The following is a 21,938-nucleotide window of genomic DNA, read 5'->3' on the forward strand; positions in this document are numbered from 1 at the left end:
TTTATACGTCATAACTATGATGAATTCTACCCTCTAATTTTATAATGAATTATACAGAATGTCACGCATAAGAACCGACACGGAGCAGAGGCGTATTGAAGAGCCCTAAATATGATAATTGGGGGCAATTTAACAATTTGCATTCCTCAGAAATAGGGTCTCAAAACAGGGCTCATAATTTGAGACTATTAAGAGCATTGAGTAAAGATGAGTGGAAGGCGACTAGACCATTCTGAAGAGTTTATTAAAGGTGACTTAACCTAAAAATTTCACAGAGGTAAATTGACTCTAATCGTGATATTTTGGATTTCACTAGACCTCTGTTTTATGTCGGTTCTTATACAAGACACCCCCTGTCTAATCAATAATATTTTAAACAGCGTATTGAACAAGGCATTGCCATATGGCAGAAAAAGGTTTTAGTTACCAAAAGTAAATAGAAAAAATTCCAGAAGTGTGAGAAGTGACCAGAGATTAAAAATAAAAGTTACGAAAAGGATTAAACAAATTACGGGTCAAGAGTCAGTTACGAGTAACCAAAAATAAATAAATTCGGTGTGAATAGTAACCCAAAGATAAAAATATGCAGTACGAGTTAATGAAAGACAAGCAAAGTCCGGAAACGTGTAGTGGGTAAAATATTGGTCTGAATTGTCAAGGAGACTCCGTAAATATAAACATTCTTCACTTTCAGATTAAAGTAGTGCAATTGAACATAACCTAGATAGGCTATAGTTTTTTTTAGAAACTAACGTTGTAAGGTATCGTTATTTAGTATCAATCAATCAAATATAAGTATACTTGTAAAAATTTAATTTTAAGTGGAAGTGTAAACAGTGTGTTCATTATGAATATCACCAAAGGTTCATTGGCACCCAACGTGGGGCCACGGAGCAAGCATTAAAATATATTGTAAGAAATTAAATCAAATTATAGGCTCTCTATCCATTGATTTATTTTAGAATTGCAACTGGGAAACATTACAAAGGGCAACGGAATAAAACAACTCATATGCTATTAAAAATTGACCACAAAAGTCGTTGAGGTATAGTTTTTTATCAATATTCAGGGTGAATATTGATTGTAGTGCTATTGAACTTTGTAATTTTTTAACACTATTATATTTTCCATATTCCTTTTGTTACAATTTATTTCATTGAACTTATCTTAGCCCTAATAATTCAGTAATATATGTTTATAAGAATTATATGTGAAGCTATTATGTATTACATCTTTATTTTGTTTTGATTACCAAATATTAACTGCGACGAAGACACAGAAAAATAATGATAATAATTTTATTTCCATTTTGTCTAAAATATGTTTTTAAAATAGATTTAAAAATTTGACTTTTTAATTTAGTTAGATTAAGACCTGAAAAGTCTTAATCTCACTAAATTGAAAAACAAAGAGCAATATCTCGAAATATAAGTGAAACTAATCAAACCCAAATAAAAAATTTATCAAAAAAACACACATCTCATTGTTTTGAGATTTTAAGCACAATTTTGTAATGGAAGATCTTGAGGAAACTGTTGTAAGCGAGTGTATCATAAATATTCAATTCTTTCTCCGTTATGTTACAAAAAATAGAATTGAAAACATAAATTGAAAATTCAATTCTTATCATAAAAAACTTCTATTAACAATCGAAAATGAACAAATAAATAAAATTCATTCATCATCAGAACAAAATAGTATAGAGCAACATAGTCCACACCTTTCAAGAAAGATAAAAAAATATTACAATAAATCAAGGAACGAAACAGAAATTGAACATAGGAGCACAAAGTATTCCTCTTTCTCAACTTTCCCAGAATTATTTCAATAAATAATATGATACTGATATGAGTCATAAAGGACATAATAAATTATCCAATTATTTCACCAAACTAAAATCTAAAACGCCCAAGAATAAAAGAAACAAAGTATATATTAAGTACCTTGTTATGATTGTTACATAAGGCAGGCATCTCACTATATAGAAAATAGGTTGAAAAGTCATCAATGAAATGAAAAAAGTAATAAAACTGCATTAACAAACTATGAAATATCAAATATATTCAATTATAAAAATCCAAAAATTCTTGTAAAAAAACAAGAATTTTTAAAAATGTTTCACACACACATAAATCTGTAACGGATAAAAAAAGACCTAAGAAATGAGTGTAAAATTTATAGTTCTTCTTTATAAGTTTTAATGCAACTACGAATAATTCAATTTTATTATGATTTCATATTAATTTGGGATATAACAACCGAGGAAAAATTATTGACTGTGCTTAAAAGAGATTTTATGTTATTTATGTTGTTATACTAGTCATATTTTGATAAATGCCGAAATAGGTCGAAATGTCATAATTTTTACCTGTGTCAAGATGTTTAAAAACAAACAAAAATAACAATAGAAAAAAGGATCAATAAACTCCATATTTATATCAAATGTCATTTTGAATGTTGTATTTTGAGTCTCATGAAATTAATAATTTGAAGACACTACAATTATCGATTGATTAATGTGAGTAAATTTGAATATTGGTATACTTTCATATATTGTACATATTCTTACATTGAACTTTGATAATAGTTTCAGTCGTCGATAATAAATACGTATTCGAAAGTTCTGAACAAATATTTAAAAGAGTACACTTTGGTGTATTTGGTATGGTGGATTGCCATAGGCCCACAAATATCAAGTTCATGAAGTAGTTGGCAGAGACTTGGTTTCAAGTTCAATTTTAAAAAAATCTCTGTCAAATTAATAAATGTGATTTTCGAGTTATTGCAATGAAATACCAAAGTTTATTTTTCAATATACAAATCAAAATTAAAAAAATATGCAAATCTATGTTGAACTTATTCCTAAAAAATCCAGTTAAATGAGTAAATTTCATAAAAATTGTAGCAGAGGCAGAATTGGAAAAAAAGTTTGACGAAAACCTATTTTATACATCTCTTTTCTGAATTACCACACCTCCATATATGTAGGTACATTTTTGAAATATTGTTTCCTTAAATTTCCAACAAAACAATAAACTACTGGGCGTAATCAAGTAACTAAATATTTTTGTTTATCAAACTTGATTTTTTACTAACAAAAAATGTGCGCCTATTTCGATTTATATTCACATATTTTCTCTTTACATTCTAGGTAAGAGAATACGAAGAGTTCAAAGTTGATTACTAACGAAATTAATAACGTATTTAAAATACCACGATATCAGCTCATATACAGAGGAGAATATTTTGAAGGTGAGTAGTTTCTAAAGGAGTGATATATTTCTTCCATTAACAGTTGCAGCACTTATAATGGCATCGATTGAGCATCTTCCATTGAGATTATCATACACATCCGAATAATATCAAAAAAGTAAATTTAAACTGTTCTAGATAACCTAGATAACTGACTACATGATTATTTGTACCATAGGTGTTCAAAATGTCTTGCATTATTTTCTATATATGAAATCAGTCGCTGACGGGTGGATGGGACAGCAGTTTCAATTCCTGCGATTGATATACTTCGTATTACCTGTCGTATACTTTCATTTAAATCATCTCTTGTCGTGGGATTATTGGTGTGAATGAGATCTTTTATTCGGACCCACAAACAACAATGTAATTTAATCTCACCTATTAGTGTATGTTTGATATAAAAAATGACGAACATATATAGAATAATGTGAAGGAGGAACCATTATGTTGTAAGAACAGTCACGACGAATGACTAAGGCTATCTTTTCTAAAAGAAGTGGCTATTCGTTTCTTAAAAAGTCTAAATATCTGTTTTCAGTAACTGTATCTTTAAAAAAATGGCCCTTTTACTTGTTCGCCTAGAATCCCGCAGAACACTTTTATAGACGGACGACCCTGATGTTGGATCTAATGCATTAAACGGAGATTCGTTCGGACCAGTAGTACGTATTAGGGAGATTTATTTTACCATTTCTATGAAACGTAGCATCATCTGTCCATAAAATTCGTAAAAGTGTTTTAGGATTCGTGATGTATCATATTTAATAGCCAGTTTCAATAATCCACAGTGATATCAAAATCTATATTCTGTATTTCATGCTTTGATTCACTAGCAACCCAATATATACTATTCTGAAATTCAACAAAACATATTTCATCAGTTTACTAGACGTTGGAAGAAAAATTTCCGACATTTAAAATTATGAACAGATATTGAAATGCGGTTTATGCTAACAAGAGTTCTTTCAAACAAAATCAAATTTATAAAAATCCGTTAAGCAGAACTGGACTTACAGGAATTTTTTCATAACATGGTTCCTCACACTCCGGAACTTATTTGAAGAGATAGTTTGATACTTGTGAAATGAGAAATGCGCAGAATTTGTTGAATTGGATTTTGGCAATAATTTTCATGTACTTATCGGGGCCACTTTAGTTGCAAATTTTTCTCTCCTCGAAGCCGCTCTTGAGATAATATGACCAACGGCCCACGCTTTTTCCCACCCGGTACAACTTCATGAAAAAGTAGATCAACCGCAGTTTTTCACAAAGTGATAAACTTGCTTTATCATAAATATTTGCAGATGAATTTTCAAACTATACATCTACATATTCCATTATAATTAATATTTAACAAATTCGAACTAGTTTGGAAAGTTGTCAGCAATAATAATCAATGGTCGACAAAAAAAATTTTTTAGTAACACAAGAATGAATAGCATATTGTGATAAAATGGACAAATACAAAAATATGAACAAAATAATCGCAACACATAAGGTTGTTAAGTTACATTTTATAGAACCATATTCATTGGTAAAATATTTAATATTTATTAAAAAAATAATTTCACGTTTTTTAAATCGTATATATTGACAATATTTATAGTTTACCTACATCTAATAAAAACATGCCTCACAACTATTAAAAACAAAAACGTTGAAAAAAATAACTTTAAATATTATATATATATATATATATATATATATATATATATATATATATATATATATATATATATATAAATATTAGCTCTACTTTTTCCTTTTATGAGGGGTTGCACTTTCTCTTTTTAAAAACCAACAGTAATCACCCATCATGACCGAATCCCATCGTCCATGATACCTAATCCATTGTTCTAATATCTTGGTGGAATCTTTCACCCTGCTCATCACCGACAGCTCCCAAATTTTCGGGGAAGAATGTCAGATGGGAAAGGAGGAAATTCATTTTCATTGATACTCGAGCACCAAGGGATTTGTGGGTGTCTAGAATTTCATCAACTAACTGATGGTAGTTTGGATTCATGTCTGATGAATTTTTTTGCAAAATTGTGGTCGACCAGCAATTTTCTTATTTGTGGCCCAATAAAAATACCTTCCTTTAATTTGGTATCACTCAACTGGGGAGGTATTTGAGGCCATCAGCCTCTTTATCCATAGCCTTTACAAAGTTTTTCATCAATCCAAGTTTAATGTGAAGGGGGGGCAGAAGGACATTTTTGGGATCTACAAGGGATATAAGCTTAACATTTTGAGATCCCGGTTGAAACTAACTTCTTCCTTGCCAATTTTTTTTACTTAGTGTTGATCTACTGCCCGACTGTCCCATATATAAAGAAAACAGCAATGTTTTGTAAACCCTCCCTGAAGTCCCATTAAAATTCATATCACCTTCAGGTCCCCACATATCTGCCATACTTATTGTAGCTAATTTTGTCTAAAATCAAGCGAATATTTTCATAAGTTTCTTTCATCTTCACAGAATGAGCAACTGATATAGACGATTTTAAATTTCCATTGTGTAATAACACTGCTTTTAAACTATATTTAGACGAGTCAATAAATAGGCGCCACTTACTGAGATTATGCTCAATATCAAGTTTCTTCATTAGACCATCAATATTCGTACACACATACAAGAAGCAAGAAGACTGTTGTTTGATAACCCCAAATCACGTGCTGAATCATTCAACTCCCTTTGAATAATCAAATTTGGCTCGCTGGAACTGGTACTTGGAGTAAAAATAGGGTTGGTGCATTGTTCTGCGAAGTTTTCTGATGATACGTTGTCTCCAGTGTCTTCTAAAACAATATTTTGCGGATCTAATGGCGCAATCGATACTGGTAAATCTTCGTTATGGGGATCAGGTCGTATAGCAGACGGTAAATAACCAGTCTTTGTTCGACAAAAATAGCAGTCGTCAAAATGGTAAGTAGGCTCCCATCATACTATTGGAATCGCAAAGGCATCCTGTTTTTCTTCCCTTTCATCCACTAAACCAATGACACGCTACACTTAATATACCACGCGTGGGGGGTCCACTACTTGTCTTGGTCTCCAATAAAAGTACCAAAATATTTGAAATAGACTTTTCTCACATTTTAGGAAAATGGCCTGGCTTGCGATTTCACCAAAAATTCTCCACAAATATAGCAAAATTTGTCAGAACAAGTTTTGCAGCTGGGGCGCCGTTTGACTCGACATTTTCGTCTCTGTAATCACTTTTTGCACTATAAACTCAGCAGAATACTAATTTTTAATCTTATTTTTATGTTTCTTATTCTGAATAATACAGTACAGTTATTTTTTCGGCCATAAAATTTACCGATATTAACCCCTCCTTTATAAAATTACCTACCTGCTAATATAAACAGGAATAATTAAGCTATTGAAATGTGGGTTTCATAAATATTTTTTCTATTATTGGACGGATATTTTCATTTTAAAAATAAAGGTCTCCCCTGCGTTACGAAAATTTTGTCGGCAAGTGAATTGTAGGGAGCTTGGGTCGGTTTGTTTTTATTATATTTTTATTTAGAAAATACCCGCACATTTTTCTATGGCTTATTATATTGTGCGCTAATCTACTATGTAACAATTCATATTTGATTTGTATCATCATAATAATAGATAGAAATTAATTGTTATTATGATGGCGAATATTTATCACTGCATTGGAAATTATCCGTATGGAAGGAGAAAGTAAAGCCTTTTGTAACATCCGTTCTGTTCATCTCTCTAGTTTTATTCCAGATATATTATAGATACTTTTTTGTTAACCAATACAGTTTTATCAATTGAAGATTATTTTGTATAGTCGGCACATTTCTGTTACTGAGCTACGTCATAAGCGTAGGTTATTTTAATGATGTCGAGTCCGATATCATTAACAGCCAAGACGTAGACCAATAAATAGAAACAGAAAAAAATCCATTTATCAAGGTTATGAAATAAATTTTAAGATAGCACAGCGATCTGAACCAATGCGAATTTAACCTATATTTCTTTTCAATAGCAATAAATTTAAACAATAGATTTGCAACTTTCTAATTTTGGCATCATATTGTGACTAATCGTTTATCCGTACACTGAAAAAACATAGATAAAAATCATTTATGTTGCATTTTAAATGCCAGACATTTCTATCTACATTCTCACTACAGTAGTAGAATTGTCTGGTTCACATGCTCAATTTAAAAAAAATGTTTCAATAGTCTTCGAAACTTACGATTTGTAATTTTTCATCCATTTTCCAATATGTCCTCACCTAATTATATGTGTTTGAATTCTGCTACCAAATAATACGTCAGCATACTTGCATTTTGCGTTTACTGGAAACGACTCAGGACTCGTCTCAACATCGGTAAAATTCCGCTTGGCGATCCATTCAATAGCTCGTTTAATCTCGTCCCTCGAAAATCCGTGAATAGTGGATGCAGCTGTATTTAAATCTATGTCACGAATCGTTTTAGCAGCGCTTCACAGCGGAAAATGGCTTGCTTTGTCCTATATTTAGTATGTTTTGTTGTTGTTGTTTTCAGTATCAGCCAGTTGTTGTGTATATTTGCTTAAATCAAAAAATCACTGGCGATATGGGATCTCGTCCAGAGGACACAAAAATACATAAAATTTGTCTTCACAAACCCAACATTTTCGCTTTCTTCAAGATCATTAGAGTCCAGATCCAACCATAAACTGTCGCGAAACGCGTGAAACGCTACTTGAATACTCTGCTAAACAAGTAGTAGCTGTGCCTGCTATAAGGCGGCGTCACTCAAAAGTATTTCGAAGAAACTAGATGTGCTGTACGGCACTGGAGCGATGCTAAAACGACTCGTGAGAAGGGACTCTTCACGGTATTGTTTCCTTTATTCGGTTGGCAGTTACGATTATGTCGCAGGAGTGACTGCGACCATAGTCGTGCATCTACTTTTAAACAAGCAGTGGAGCAGTTGCGATTCAACTGCTGGATAGACCAATCAAATCATACAATCGCAGTTGTTGAAAATGGCGCAATCAAAGCGAAAGTGTCCAAAAAATCATGTTTTCAGTAAGAAAAAACAATAATTATAATTAATTTGTTTTTTTTTTCAATAATTATAGGTAAGTATGTAGTAAGTATCCTTCTTATTTTGAATATATTGTATGTCTCATATCGTTCCTTTTCTGGTGATGCCTGTGGTAGCCCTAGTTATTCATTTTCTTTTTCTTCTAGAATAGGAGTCGGCAACCTTTTGAGTCAGAAAAACCAAATATTACAATTTACAAAATTTCAAAGTTTTTGAAGAACCACGAAGTTTTTTGTTGCCAATAATAAATAGTAGTTTTTAAGTTGGTATTACTTTACTTTTATTCATACAAGAAAACGCTTTCTTGTACAAATATATCGATTTGAAGATAGTCAGCACTCCAAGTGCCTACTTCTTCACCTCACTGTAGCAATCTAGAAAACTATTCCATGCGTCAAATATAAGAGCCTCAACTCGCGGCATTTCTTTCAAAGCTGTCCACTCTTGTTGCGTTACGTACATACAGTTTTGGATCTTAAACTCTTCTAATTTGCTTTTCAACTCTGTAAATTTCTCACTCCACAAAGCTTTACTTTTTGAATTGATTAATTGCATTTCTAGAGATCCACTTTCAAGTTAAGAGGAATTACTATAAATGTTAGACTGGTTTTGTTGTTTTCGAATTGCTCAAATCTGTTAGCAAATTTATCTTTAATGTCAACAGTTTCACTGGTTTTATAGAGATTATGCTTTAAAAATTGAAAATGAATTAATTACTGCTCTGAATATCTTCTGCAAAAAGATTTAATTTTTCTTCAAAACAAACCAATTCTTTTACCAAAACATAGGATGGATTTTCCATTCGTTAACATTTTAGATTTAGTTCATTAAATTTCGCTGTAATATCCACCATAAAGTAAACTTTTTGCAACCGTTTGTCGCTTTTCAATTCAGGGCTATTAATGCCTTTTTCATTTATGTATTTCATTCAAGCACAAAGCAAAACGATTCAACTCCTCACCTTTGGAAATCCATCGTGGTTTATTATGAAGAAGGAGGTCAGAATACTGGGTCTTCCAATTCTTCAAATTGGCGAATTTGACAAGATGTTATTAACAATTTTGATTACCAAACTATTTCGGTCGGAATTGTTTGGACACAAACTGCTTGTTGGTGAATTATGCAGTGAAACTTCAGAATTTCGTGGTTTATTTTGTTCTGAAGAATCGTAGTTGCCCCTTTATCTTTTCCTCTCATACTCCTGGCTCCATCAGCCGCTTGAAATGATTTTGCTTAAATTGATCCCATTGACTTCAAGGCATTTTTGCATGGAATTCTTCCCCTCTAGTTTGTCCCGAGAACAATCCTAGAAGCTCTTCTTTTGGACCTTGGGAAGACATATATCTAAAAAAAAAGAGCGATCTGTGCCATGTCTTCTATTTAACATGACTCATAGATAGCAAGTGATAAGGCTTTAGGAAGTTGGATATCTTCCACGTGCAAATATGTTGCAATAGAAGATATTGGAGCTATTTTATCTTGTACTTTTCTGATAGATAATGACAAAAAGTTCTTCAGGCGCACGTATAAAGCAATCCTTGACGTGTATCACTGAGGAGAAGGCGAAAAAATTCGAATAAAAGTCTCTGAGAGATAGAATCGATGCCTAATCCTCATTAATAGATTCAGAACGATTTTTTTTTATAAAATCAATAATACTTGCATATGGAACTAAAGAGCTGCATCTTCACATCCATGTAGTTCGCGAGTCTGTTTTAGGAGAATTGGATTTGTTTTCTATTTTGTAGGTTTCCATTCAACTAAACCATTCACATTATACAACTAGATTTATTGGATTGAGCCAAATCATATTAATAGCAATCGCATATAATTCGAGACGAAAAAAACATATTCTATATTGCGGCTGCAACTGCCATCAATCGCTGTCGCAGCTCCTCACGTCGTTCAAAACAGTTCAAAATACGTTGTTTAGAATATAGTGAAGAGAAAAATGCATTTCTATGCTAACAGAACAAATAAAACTAATAAGAATGATGGGATTCACAATGCAAATATGTACTTAATATTAGAAAGATGACCATATTATAACTGTAAATAGAGTTGAATAAGATGCTTGAGAAGATTTAAATTTGAATAATAATATATTTGATTGTAAAATCATCGAAGTGTGCTAATATAATATTAGAAGTTACTTAATCTAATCTTGAAGAAATTAGCAATTTACATAGAACTAGTATTGACAAAGTAAACTGTAAAGCCGAGGACATTAGTAAAACACTTAAAGCATGATAATTCAGTTGTTGACGAAACCGGTACATCTAATTATGACTATAATTTATTTGAAAGTGGATCTCATTGTGATTCGAGAAGTAATTTAGATGTAATAAATAATAAGTCTCACTGTAGCAAAGCTCTTGATTCATCTCAACCACAGCCAATATCGTCTGAACATATTTTCTTCATTAAAAATCAAATTAGATGATGAATTAGAATTGATCCAAATGAAAGAATGCAAATGCTACAAAATAGCAACCTTGAAAAAACTAACTAATTGACAATAAAGAATTTGCTGATTCATTTGCTTTCAGCTGCCGCAGGGTTACCACTTTGCAACCTTAAAAAGTATTCACTCATGTTTGACAAACTCAATAATAACGCAATAGTGTAAACTTATGTCCGAAAACACCCGTAATTTTAGCACAAGCGTTCTAAATTCTATACTCGTATATTGCTTGAAAGCTTACATGTGAAGACTGACTAAAAAATGCGTGGGCTCTTTTTCTGATAACTGTTTCTTCTTTCTTTCCTTCTTATGTTTATGTCCTGCCATCTTGTTCCTCGTTATTCCCTGCCATATTTATATTTATTTCTTCTGTTCAGCTCCTCTTTGGCCTTTCTCTCTTGTTTTGTAAATTCTTGCTTCATATAAATGGTTCTTCCTGTAGTTTGCTTTGAATAGGTTCTATCTTCAACTTTACATACTTTTACGATATGGTAAAATTCCCTCAGGGAGGATATCATGAGGCTACTAAAAAGTCCTGTATTAATTTATAGGGTGATTTGTGAAATTGACCATACTTTTTAATTGGGTATACCGTTTACATAGTTCATTTGATTTTTTCTAATTTTTCATGATGTACTACTAATTCACATGTGCGGGCATAAGAAAATACTCATGCGCTCATACACGGTCCCCAGAGTATCTGTAATTCAATACGGCAATTAACAAAAATCTATAAAGCCATCTGGGTTTCAAGAACCTACTTCAAATTATTTTCATTTTGTTGCAATGGTTGAATTTTTTATGATATGATAGAGTTTTTCATTTTAGTTGAAATATCTAATATATAAACTCGTGGCCATAAATAACGCATCAAAACCTAAAATGTTAATCTTTTGGGTTTATTTTTTTTCCATCACAAAAAGATAAAGTATGTTAGCGATAAAATGTAGCAAAATTTCTTATCAGCAAATAACTGTTTTTGTGGTTTTTTAAAATTTTAATTTTATGCATATTTTAATGTTTCTTTCATTCTATTGTTGTACCAACTTGTGGACAGCAGTAATTTAAGTCAATCAAGGTGTGTTAAAGTCGAGACTAGTTAACCAAAAAATGAATAGAGTTAGTCAGTTAAGTGAACGCGAAGCTGAAAGAATAGCCGAGTTAGTTGGACAGGGACAAAGTTATCGTGAAGTGGCAAATCTGTTTAGCGTAAATCACACAACCATTGGAAGATTGATGCAAATATTTCGAGAGGCCGGTTCACATTCTAGGAGGCCTAGACAAGGACGTCCTTCAGTTTTAGAGATGACCGTTAGTGCAATTAAATTCATTAAGAAATAGGTCAATGACAAGTGTCGAGCTTGTAAATGTAAATGTAAATATCTCTGAAGTTTTATTTACTGATGAAACAAGATTCAGTCAACGAGGTCCAGATGGACGTAATCGAGTTCAAAGACGGCGAGGAGAAAGATTTGCGCAGTCTTGTATCATTCCCAGGGAGCCGTTTCAAGGTGGGTCTATCATGTTTTGGGGAGAAATTTGTTTTGATGCCCTCACAGAATTAGTGTCTCTTCCTAAACCTGCCCATAACTGACATTCTTGAAAATCACGTCGTTCCGTTTGGGTCATTTATTGGTGATGATTTTCGTTTAATGCATGATAATGCTAGACCACACGTTTCGGCAGATGTTCTGAATTACCTATACGAAGTTGGAATTTATACTCTGGATGGGCTACCAAGAAATCCAGATTTGAATCCTATCGAGCATGTTTGGGAAATTTTAATTTTAATAATTTCACTCAGTAAAATTAACTCAAAATTAATACACATTTTTTATTATTGCATCAAAATGATTGAAAAGGAATTTAACAATAGCAATATTAATTTAAATTCATTAAACAAATAAATATATTCAGAAATCGGGGTAGTGCGTTATTTTTGACCACGAGTGTATATCATTTTTTAAAATTAAAGCCTGATTATGTGATACGTCATTATATTTTTCACCTGCGGGAATAAGTTATTTGTGTGCCAAACAATGACACATCAATTCAAAAACGTTTTTGTTAGAACTGATGTGTGAGAGCTCGCATTGTCGTGTCGTGTCGAACACTTCTGGCAAAACAATACTGGTTAAGAACCATTCAGAATTAACCGTTCTACGTTGGTCTAATGCAACGGTAGCGATAAGTCTAGTTAGAAAGAACAGGCGACCATTCACTTCGAAATGTTTCGATACGAGAACACCTTTTGTTGAATTTGGCTCGTCTTGAAAAACCAAAACAGTCAATTGTTGTTTAGTTTCGAGTTCATATGCATAGATTCATGATTCGTTTCCTGTTACGCTCTTATAGACGTCTTTTGAAGCAGCGCGATTGAATTTTTACAGCATTTCTTTGCAACAGTTGACACTAGCTTTTTTAATCGATTGTCAAATTATGCGATATCCAACGCGAACAAATCTATTTTTGAGAGGCAAATGTTCATGAATATTGAACGTATGTGCGTGGAACTAATACCCAATTATGCCTTAATTTCACAGTATGTGACATAATGCACAGCATCGATGTGGATCGAAATGGTGCTTAATTACCAAAAGTCGGAGCAAGTTGACCAGCACATTGGTGTTGGTTTAATCAACGTTGAAAGTCATAGAACCTCATCGCACAAAAATATTCGCAATTTAATTCCATTTCGAATGTTTCAAGTATCTGTAAACAACTCAAGTAGCAGTCGGAGGATAACACATTCTGTGTATGTTCACTTTAAAAATGCCAAACTTTGTGATAGCAATGTCATTGAATTGAATAATCTCTCAGTTGCACTAGTCGTTTCTTTTATGTTTTAGTCTTCCATGTTGTGTTAATGCCACGCCAAAGTATTGACCTTATGTAAAGAGAAAAGACAAAAACAAAGATAAATAAAAAACAAACGTGCAAAAAATAAAATAAATTGTATAATAACTAAGTCACCTAAATAAAAATTAAAATTGTTCAGATTGTGAGAGGATTTGTTGAACTATTTCATATATAATATATATTATTACTAAAACGAGAACAACAAGTATATGATAATTGGAAGTTCAACAACATATTCAATATCAAGTTTCATTGAATTGAATTTTTTCAGTTAAGTCCGTTCCTGGTATATTATTTCGCGAACTACATTCATCTAGACTTCTGCATTGATTGTAATCTAGCAAGCAAAAAAATGAGGGCAGTCGTTGTAATCCTAATGGTTTAAATGTTTCTAAAACATATTTGCCGATATTTAATTGTCCTAAAAACGTGACGAGTTTATTAAAGAAACTAATCAAGAAGCCGTTCATTAGAGAGCGATGTAGAAGCTATATTATCAGACACCCATCATGAAACATATGGACATTCGGTCATAGAAAAGCATTTCATTAAACTAGACCAAGGTCGTAGGTGTGTCAGGTCTCAACTTGAAGCCAAACCTAACTTTTGAAAATAAAAGTTTATTATGAAATCTATCATCAAAGTTATTGGGAATATATGCACCTATGGTTGATTTAACCGTAAAAAATATTCTTAAGCGAAAATTCCACAAGGTTGTAAAGAAGGCGAGTCACTGCCTTAATGAGTCGAAGTAATGATTAAATTAATGATAACGTACGGTCTTTTTGGAATCGTCCTTGTTCAATTCATCGCATTGTTTTGCTCTGCACCTAATATTGTATATATAGTTTCAAAATTTTGAAAAACTTTTTTATCCGAAGCAATCCTCTGTTTCGGCGATTAAAAAAATGCTAAAATGATTACAATCTGCCTTAATGTCATTCCACCATCAATAATAATAGAAATAGAATAGATTTCTTTAACCATTTGAGTATAAATTTATTTTTTTCCTCTCTCTAATTTTCTTGGGTTTCAAGGTTGTTTGGATGAAATAATAAAACTTCGATGAAATACCACATTCATATGTATAACTTTATATGTATAATACTCAGCCAAATTTACCATAATTTGATCAATTAGTTTATTTCAATCTACCTGGTATTATATCATTTCATTGAAATTTCGAGGTGAATACACTGATTCTAACTATGTTTTTAAGATATTTATATATATATATTTTTATTATTTTATCCAAACAATCTACAAACCCAAGAAATTGGAGAGAGGAAAAAAAAAGAAATATATATATATATATATATATATATATATATATATATATATATATATATAGTCATATAACAAAAGGTCTAAGAAATAAAAATTTTAAGGAAGTATATATGTATATTACATCATAACTATCAATGAATGATGGTTTTCCATTGCAAACTCAGAGAAAATGCTATTGCCGTGTTAAATTCAAAGTTAAAAATTATGGCTACTGAGCTATTGGGGGCCTTAGTATGAAACAAACAGTTTGAGTCCCAGAACCGCAATTCATTATCATCAATTGATGTTATTTCATATTAAGGCCTCCAATAACTCATTGCCTATACTTATTTAACTTTGAGAAACAAGATCCTATACTGATTAGACTGGATTTTTGTGAAACGTTACAAGAAACAGAAGCCTTCAGTCCCATTTTTTTCCGTTTTATCGGTGGGGTTTCATTTACGGGTCAAAAAATTCTCAACTCACATAATTCTTACTAATTAATAATAATAATTGATAACTTCATCAATACTTCATACCAGCATCAAGAGTACCTTTTTGGTGTAAAATTAAATGATGCTTTAGTCCACTTGAAATTTTAAAAAAGTTATGTTCAATACTACTTGGTACGAACTGTGTAACTAACGCCCTCTATGAAAGTCAGATATAAAACAAATTCAATGGATGTATCAGCTTCCAAAACATATTCGTATAAAATTTCAATACAATGTTGCCAGTAGTTGCGGCAAAATCATAAAAGAGTGTATAATTTTATTTTCTTCAACGCCCATTATTTTGAATACGGATGACGTTACGAAATTTTTTCACTGAGCAAACCCCAAATATTTTTCAGTATTCTATCTATTTTCGTTGTTGGTTGAATATGGAGAGAAAAGTATTTTGAGTACAGTACAAACATTATATTCTACCTGAAAAAAAAATAAAAAAACCGAGAATCTTTACGTAAATAGTATCCTAATGCTCTGTTCCATGAAATAATATGTAGTTCTCTAGTGTAGTGAGCGAAAGGCTACGTGTGGTACTGTACGCCTCTGACTAATGGCGGCTTGACAGTTAGTACTACGTACAATGGCACTACCATTATACCAAAAGTTGAAATGTTTTTCGTGCTTATGAAAAATAATTTTGTACAATTTATTAATCATTTAAAATAGTCCTTTCAATCATCTATACAAAAATACTTCATATTCTGCTATGGAGCCTAAGAAAAGCACAAAATTGACAAAGTTGTTGCAATGATGGCTGTTTAGGCTAGAATATGCATTATTAAGGAGGGAGAATATAGTATCATTTGTGCATTTGTTACTTAGAAATCTAAATTTATGGGTAGTATTTTGTATTTGAACGGAAATTATTAAGCATTTTTTGACCAATCTTTCAATGAAATTATATAACGTGGTAAAGAGTGAAATTGAGCGATAGCTTAATGCTTGATCTTTAGCTTAGAAAAGTGCCTCTTTGAATTGAACTGTTTATCAAAGCGGTAAAGTGAAAAAACTCTTATTGTAAACTCAGTATAACTCATATCTTCTCACGTGTTTTCTTCTTCTTCTTCTTCTTGTAGTAGTACGAGGTCCTGTCAGGTCTGTCATCTGCCCTCTTGTGACGCCGATGTCCAGCTAACGTACCAGCGTTTTGGGGGCCTACCGATTGGGCGTCTTGTGTCTGGTTTCTGTGTTTTGGCCCATTTGGCAATCCGTTCTGGAGCCATTCGTTCTACATGGTCTCTCCATTGTCGGCGTCTTGCTCTTACCCATCTAACGACATCTTGTACTCCCAGTTCTCTTAAGGTATATGTGTTGGGTATTCTATCGTGGAGTGTGGTACCCTTTATTGTTCGTAATATCTTCATCTCTGCTGTTCTCATTTTTCTCTTTGTTTGTGTTGTGTCTGCCCTTGTTTCTGCGGCATAGGTTAGTATGGGTCTGAGACAGGTCTTGTAGATTCGCGTCTTACTTTCTATGCTCATATATTTATTTCTCCATATAATGTCCCGTAAATATCCCGATATTCTAGTTGCTTTCTTAATCTGCTTATCTACCTCGTCCGTTATGTTTCTGCTGCTCGTTGTTTCTACGCCCAAGTAGTTGAAATTCATTACTTGCTCTATAATGCGCTCATTTACTACCAGCTTGCATCTTATTGGGTCTTTGGATATTACCATGCTTTGTGTTTTCTCGCATGAGATTTGCATGTTAAGTCTCTGTGCCGTCAGGTTAAATTTATGAAGGAGGCGTTGTAGATCGTCTTCATTTTCAGCTATAAATATAGCGTCATCTGCGTAGCAAAGGATTCTCAGGCGACGGTTATTCATTTCGAATCCTGCATTAACTTCGTTTACGCTCTCAATTATTTGGTCCATTATTACGTTGAAAAGGCATGGGCTGAGGCTATCTCCCTGTCTTATGCCGGATGAGACTTTGAGTTCTCTTGTTAGCCCACAGTCTGTTTTTATTCTTGTTTTGGTGTTGATGTTAAGTTGCCTTACTAGATTTGTATAATGCTTCTTGACGCCTTTTTGGTTTAGTCGGTGGATTACATCGTTGAATTTTACTCTATCGAATGCTTGCTTTAGATCTACGAAACATGTGTACATGGGTTTATTGTATTCTATGGATTTCTCTATCAACTGGCGTAATATAAATATTGCGTCTATAGTGGATCTGTTTGGGCGGAAGCCTTGTTGCTTTTCTGAGATGCCTACCTTAGCAGTTATCTTATTTGCAAGTATCTTGGTAAATAACTTTAACACACTACTAAGTAGCGTTATGCCTCTGTAATTCTTCGGATCTGATTTTAAGCCTTTCTTGTATATAGGTATAGTTATACTAGTTCTCCATTCTTCGGGTATTACTCCAGTTCTTTCTATTTTATTGTACAGTTTTATTAATTCTTTTTCGATTTCTGGGCCCCCGTTCTTCAGTAGTTCATTTGGGATATTGTCTGTACCTGGTGATTTTCTATTCTTTAGTTTCTTTATGGTTGTTTGTAATTCTTCTAATGTGATGGTTTCTTCCTGTTCGTTTGGGGATGGCGGGTTTGCGACTTCTTCTTCGTCCCTGCTTCCGTTGTTATCATATAGGATCTCAAAATGTGCTGCCCATGTTTCCTGATTTATAACATTTATCACTACCTCCTCGTTGATTGGTTTCTTCCTTTTTCGTATCATGTTCCATATTTTTTTCTGGCCTCCGTACAAATCATGTTCCATTTCCACTGAGAAATTTTCCCAGTATGTTTTTTTCAGTTCTTTTATTGTGTTGGTTGTTCTATTTCTCACTCTTTTATAGACTTCGTATTCTTCCTGTCTTCTATTGGTAATGTATTTTATGTACGCTTTCTTTTTTTCATTTGCCAGTTCCTTAATTTCTAGAGTGAACCAGGGTTTATTGTGTGTTCTATTCGTGTCTATTGTTCTTTTTCCTAGGGATTCCTTTGCGCTGTTCTTTATGTTATTCTTTAGTTTCTCCCAGGCGGCTTCTACGTTGTCGGTTTCTTTTATAGGGTTTTGGACAATTTTTTCGCGGAGTCTGTTTTGATAGAGGTATTTTATGCTTTCATCCTTAAGCGACTCTATATTAAATTTCGATACGTAGTTGGGTGTTTTTCTTTTCTTTATTATGTGGGATACACGGTATTTACACAATACTAAACCGTGTTGTGTGCCGATATTTGCCGATGTTAATACCCGTACGTCAAGTATCTGGGAGGGGTGGACTTTCCTGTTTGTAATTATGTAGTCAATAGTTGATTTTTGGCCTCTCGTGTTAGCGAAGGTGTACTTTTGTTGTTCCTTATGATCAAAATATGTGTTGTTGATACGTAATTCGTTGAGGGCGCATACATCTATCAATATATCTCCGTTATCATTCACTGCTTCTTCGTTGAAACTATGCATGATTCCTGGGATAACTGTGTTTCCAATTCTTGAGTTAAAGTCGCCCATAATAAACACTTTGTCTTTACTGGTTATTTTGTCTAACGTAGCTTGCAAGGCATCAAAAAAAGCTTCCCTTTCTTCTTTCGGTTTGCTTACATCCGGTGCATATATACTTAGTAGGTGTGTTCTTTCGTTGGCCAGCTCTACTGTTATCTGTATGATGCTATGACTTATATACTGTACTTCCTTAATATCTTTTTCAAATTTTTTATTCACTAGTAACCCTACTCCTCCCCGTGCTCGCAAGTTCTTGTCGACTCCACTATAAAACAGTATGTAGTTTTGGTACCTTTGACTGCCATTGCCTTTCTTCTTGGTCTCTGAAAGTGCGCAGAAATCTATTTTGTTTTTCTCTATTTCTAAGACCACCTCATAGTCTTTGTTGCTCCATGATGTAATGTTCCAACTTTCGAGTCTTACTATGTTTTCTTTCCATACTCGTTTTTTCCGTTTTCGTGCCGTGTCGTCGTCAATGCTCCGTCCAGTTTCCGAGGCTAATGTGACAGTTCTTTGAGCGTTTTTTCTTTTTACGAGGGGCAGGTTGCTGGCCTCACCCCTTAACCCTCCTCCTTTATCCGGGCTTGGGACCGGCAGTGATAGTCAATGGGCTACTCAATCCACCCATCAACCACCCTAGGCGGAGTTCTCACGTGTTTTCATGTGCCCTTATTTAAACCCAATTTCCGAGTCCTTATTTCGAAAAAAGCTACTATATTGATATCATTTATGCTGCTTAACATGTGTTTATAATTTGATCCTTTACTTATGAATCACACTTTATAAACTTACGAGCTTATCTGAATTAAAAACATATTTGTTTACTGTTACAGTTTACCAACACTTCTTATTATATCGGTAATAGAATCAGTTCAACTTCAACATAATAGTTTAAACATCTGTGGTTTTTGGTATTATATTTTATTATCTTTTTTATTCTGCAAGTTTTCTTTTGTTTAGACTTGGTTGTGTAATCAAATTTTTTATTGGATTGTTGTATAACGAACTATACCGCGAAATATACAAGGATGATTGATTCACAAATTTATAACGGTCTTATGAGTATAACGAAATGTGAAAAAGTGTGAAAAACAAATATTATAATTGTCGTATAAACGCGTTCTCATCTGTTTTCTTCCTTATAATGAATTTCTTATCAGAAAATTCTTCATAGTGGACGATGAAACTTTCACAATGATAGAGCAGACGGCGTACAGTGAATGCCGAATGGCAATTAGCCGAAAAAATTCAATATCTCCAGAACGGATTGGCATAGAAACCTGGGGTTGGACTAATTGACTCAGAACAAAAAATACATCATGTTGAACTGTTTTTATTAAAATTTATTTAAAATGGAACAACTCATGAGGAATTGGAAAACTATTGGTAAGGTAGACATTTCTATAATTTTCGTAACAGGTTCATGCGATAAGGAAAGTTGTTCAGTTTGAAAAGAAACTTATGATTTTAAATTCAAGGAAATTAGATTAAAAGTTCCTTAGCTGCATCACTGATTTACAGGTGCTTTCTCTTTGGTTGGGTCTCATGTTCGTAATAAAAGGATCCGAAGTCTCCAGAAGCTTATGGAAACGACTTTATTGGTAGATATACGAGATATTTTCCGCGTGTTTCTGATCCTGAAAGTCTTTTGATTCTTATTCCTACTTCCTTGTGCCTCCTGCGACAATATTCCGACTAGGAGAATCGACTTACTCACGGATTTAGCACCAGGCAACAATATTTTATGCACCGTGGATGGTATGTAGTACCATGTATACTTTTCAATAGCCTTCTCTACTGTGACTGTGAACGTGAAGTGATTTATACTTTTTGTATCAAGACATCATTTTGTGAGGTTCGTATATGAATTATTCTCGTTATCGTAAATTCAAAGTTGTAAGTTTCAAAATGGATAAAATCCAGGACCGATCGGTTGAAATTCGAGCATTGGTCGCAATTCTTCTTAGTCAAAAATAACCGTACCATTACCGCGGAATTGAAAATACCTTGACGTACCGTGGACTATGTGAGATAATATGCATCCATAAGAGGCTTAGGCGCTTAAGCGATAGATAACGTTCAGGCGGCCACAAAAAATCACAAGTGCTGTAGATAAACGTATTGTATTGATCACTACCGATCGAGGACTCACGGGATCAGAGTTAGCAAGACAGATAAATGAGTCGCAGGATCTGCCTTTGGGTACTTCTACAGTGCAATCAAGATTGCCTGCCTTTTTGGAAGAGCGACGGTGAAGAAATCTCTCAGAAGAATTGAAAAAAATGAAATTAAGAGGTTGCAATGGGCTAAAGAACATAAAAATTTGACGCATGTTGAGTGGGAGAGAGTTTTATGGAGATATGAGCTATCTTTTTAGGTTTTTGAGTTTAAGAGAAGAGTGTTTGTGCGCAGGTCAGAATAAGAACGGATATTAGAACCTTGTGAAACCCCGACTGGAAGAAACGGAGAGGCTCGATATTGGTATGGGAATTATTTGAAGGAAAGGTGGCTAGAGACCTGGTAAAAATTTAAGGGATTTTGAAGAAAGAAGGCTATAAAAAATTATTAAAGGCTAGCGCATGATAAGAAGAAAATTTTTCTTCCAGCATGACAACGTTCCCAAGCATTCCTTGAAGCCGTGCAAAGAGTATTTGTCACAATTGGCAAGGAAAATGTACTAAAAATAATGATTTCGCCGCAAGAGTCGACCAACCTCAACCCGATTGCGTTGTTGTATGACAAATTGGACAGAGAAGTCAGAAAGCAGTGTCCTACTTCCATATCACATCTTTGGAATATCCTGCAAAACGAATTGAACCAAATAGTCGACGATTATTTGTCTAAATTGTTCTACAGAATGCCAAAATTGTGTAGCGAAATAATAAAATATAAATATCAAAATCACTTAATCTGCCTTATCTAAAAAATTAACTACAGAAGAGAGCTGTTAGATATTTACTCGGACTAAACAGCAGGGCTCACTGCAGGGACTTCATTAAAAGATTAAAAATTCTGATTCTTCCTTCCTTATTCATCTTTGAATTCGTTTGCTTAATTCGTAAG

At 33.3% G+C, this 21,938-nt stretch overlaps 1 protein-coding gene across 3 annotated transcripts in view; it reads left to right on the top strand.

Moving 5' to 3' along the window:
• The window catches only part of LOC130897109 (leucine zipper putative tumor suppressor 2 homolog), a 301,729-nt gene that overhangs the window by 57,467 nt on the left and 222,324 nt on the right, over nt 1-21,938 (top strand). Inside the window, exon 2 of one of the 3 annotated variants that reach the window (XM_057805702.1) lies at nt 3,152-3,252. The exons of the other annotated variants lie outside the window; for them this stretch is intronic. The gene's annotated coding sequence lies outside the window, so the exon portion shown is untranslated. The remainder of the gene's footprint in view (nt 1-3,151; nt 3,253-21,938) is intronic. 3 annotated transcript variants of the gene reach the window in all.

The sequence above is a fragment of the Diorhabda carinulata genome, chromosome 8, assembly GCF_026250575.1.
Source record: "Diorhabda carinulata isolate Delta chromosome 8, icDioCari1.1, whole genome shotgun sequence".
NCBI lineage: Eukaryota > Metazoa > Arthropoda > Insecta > Coleoptera > Chrysomelidae > Diorhabda > Diorhabda carinulata.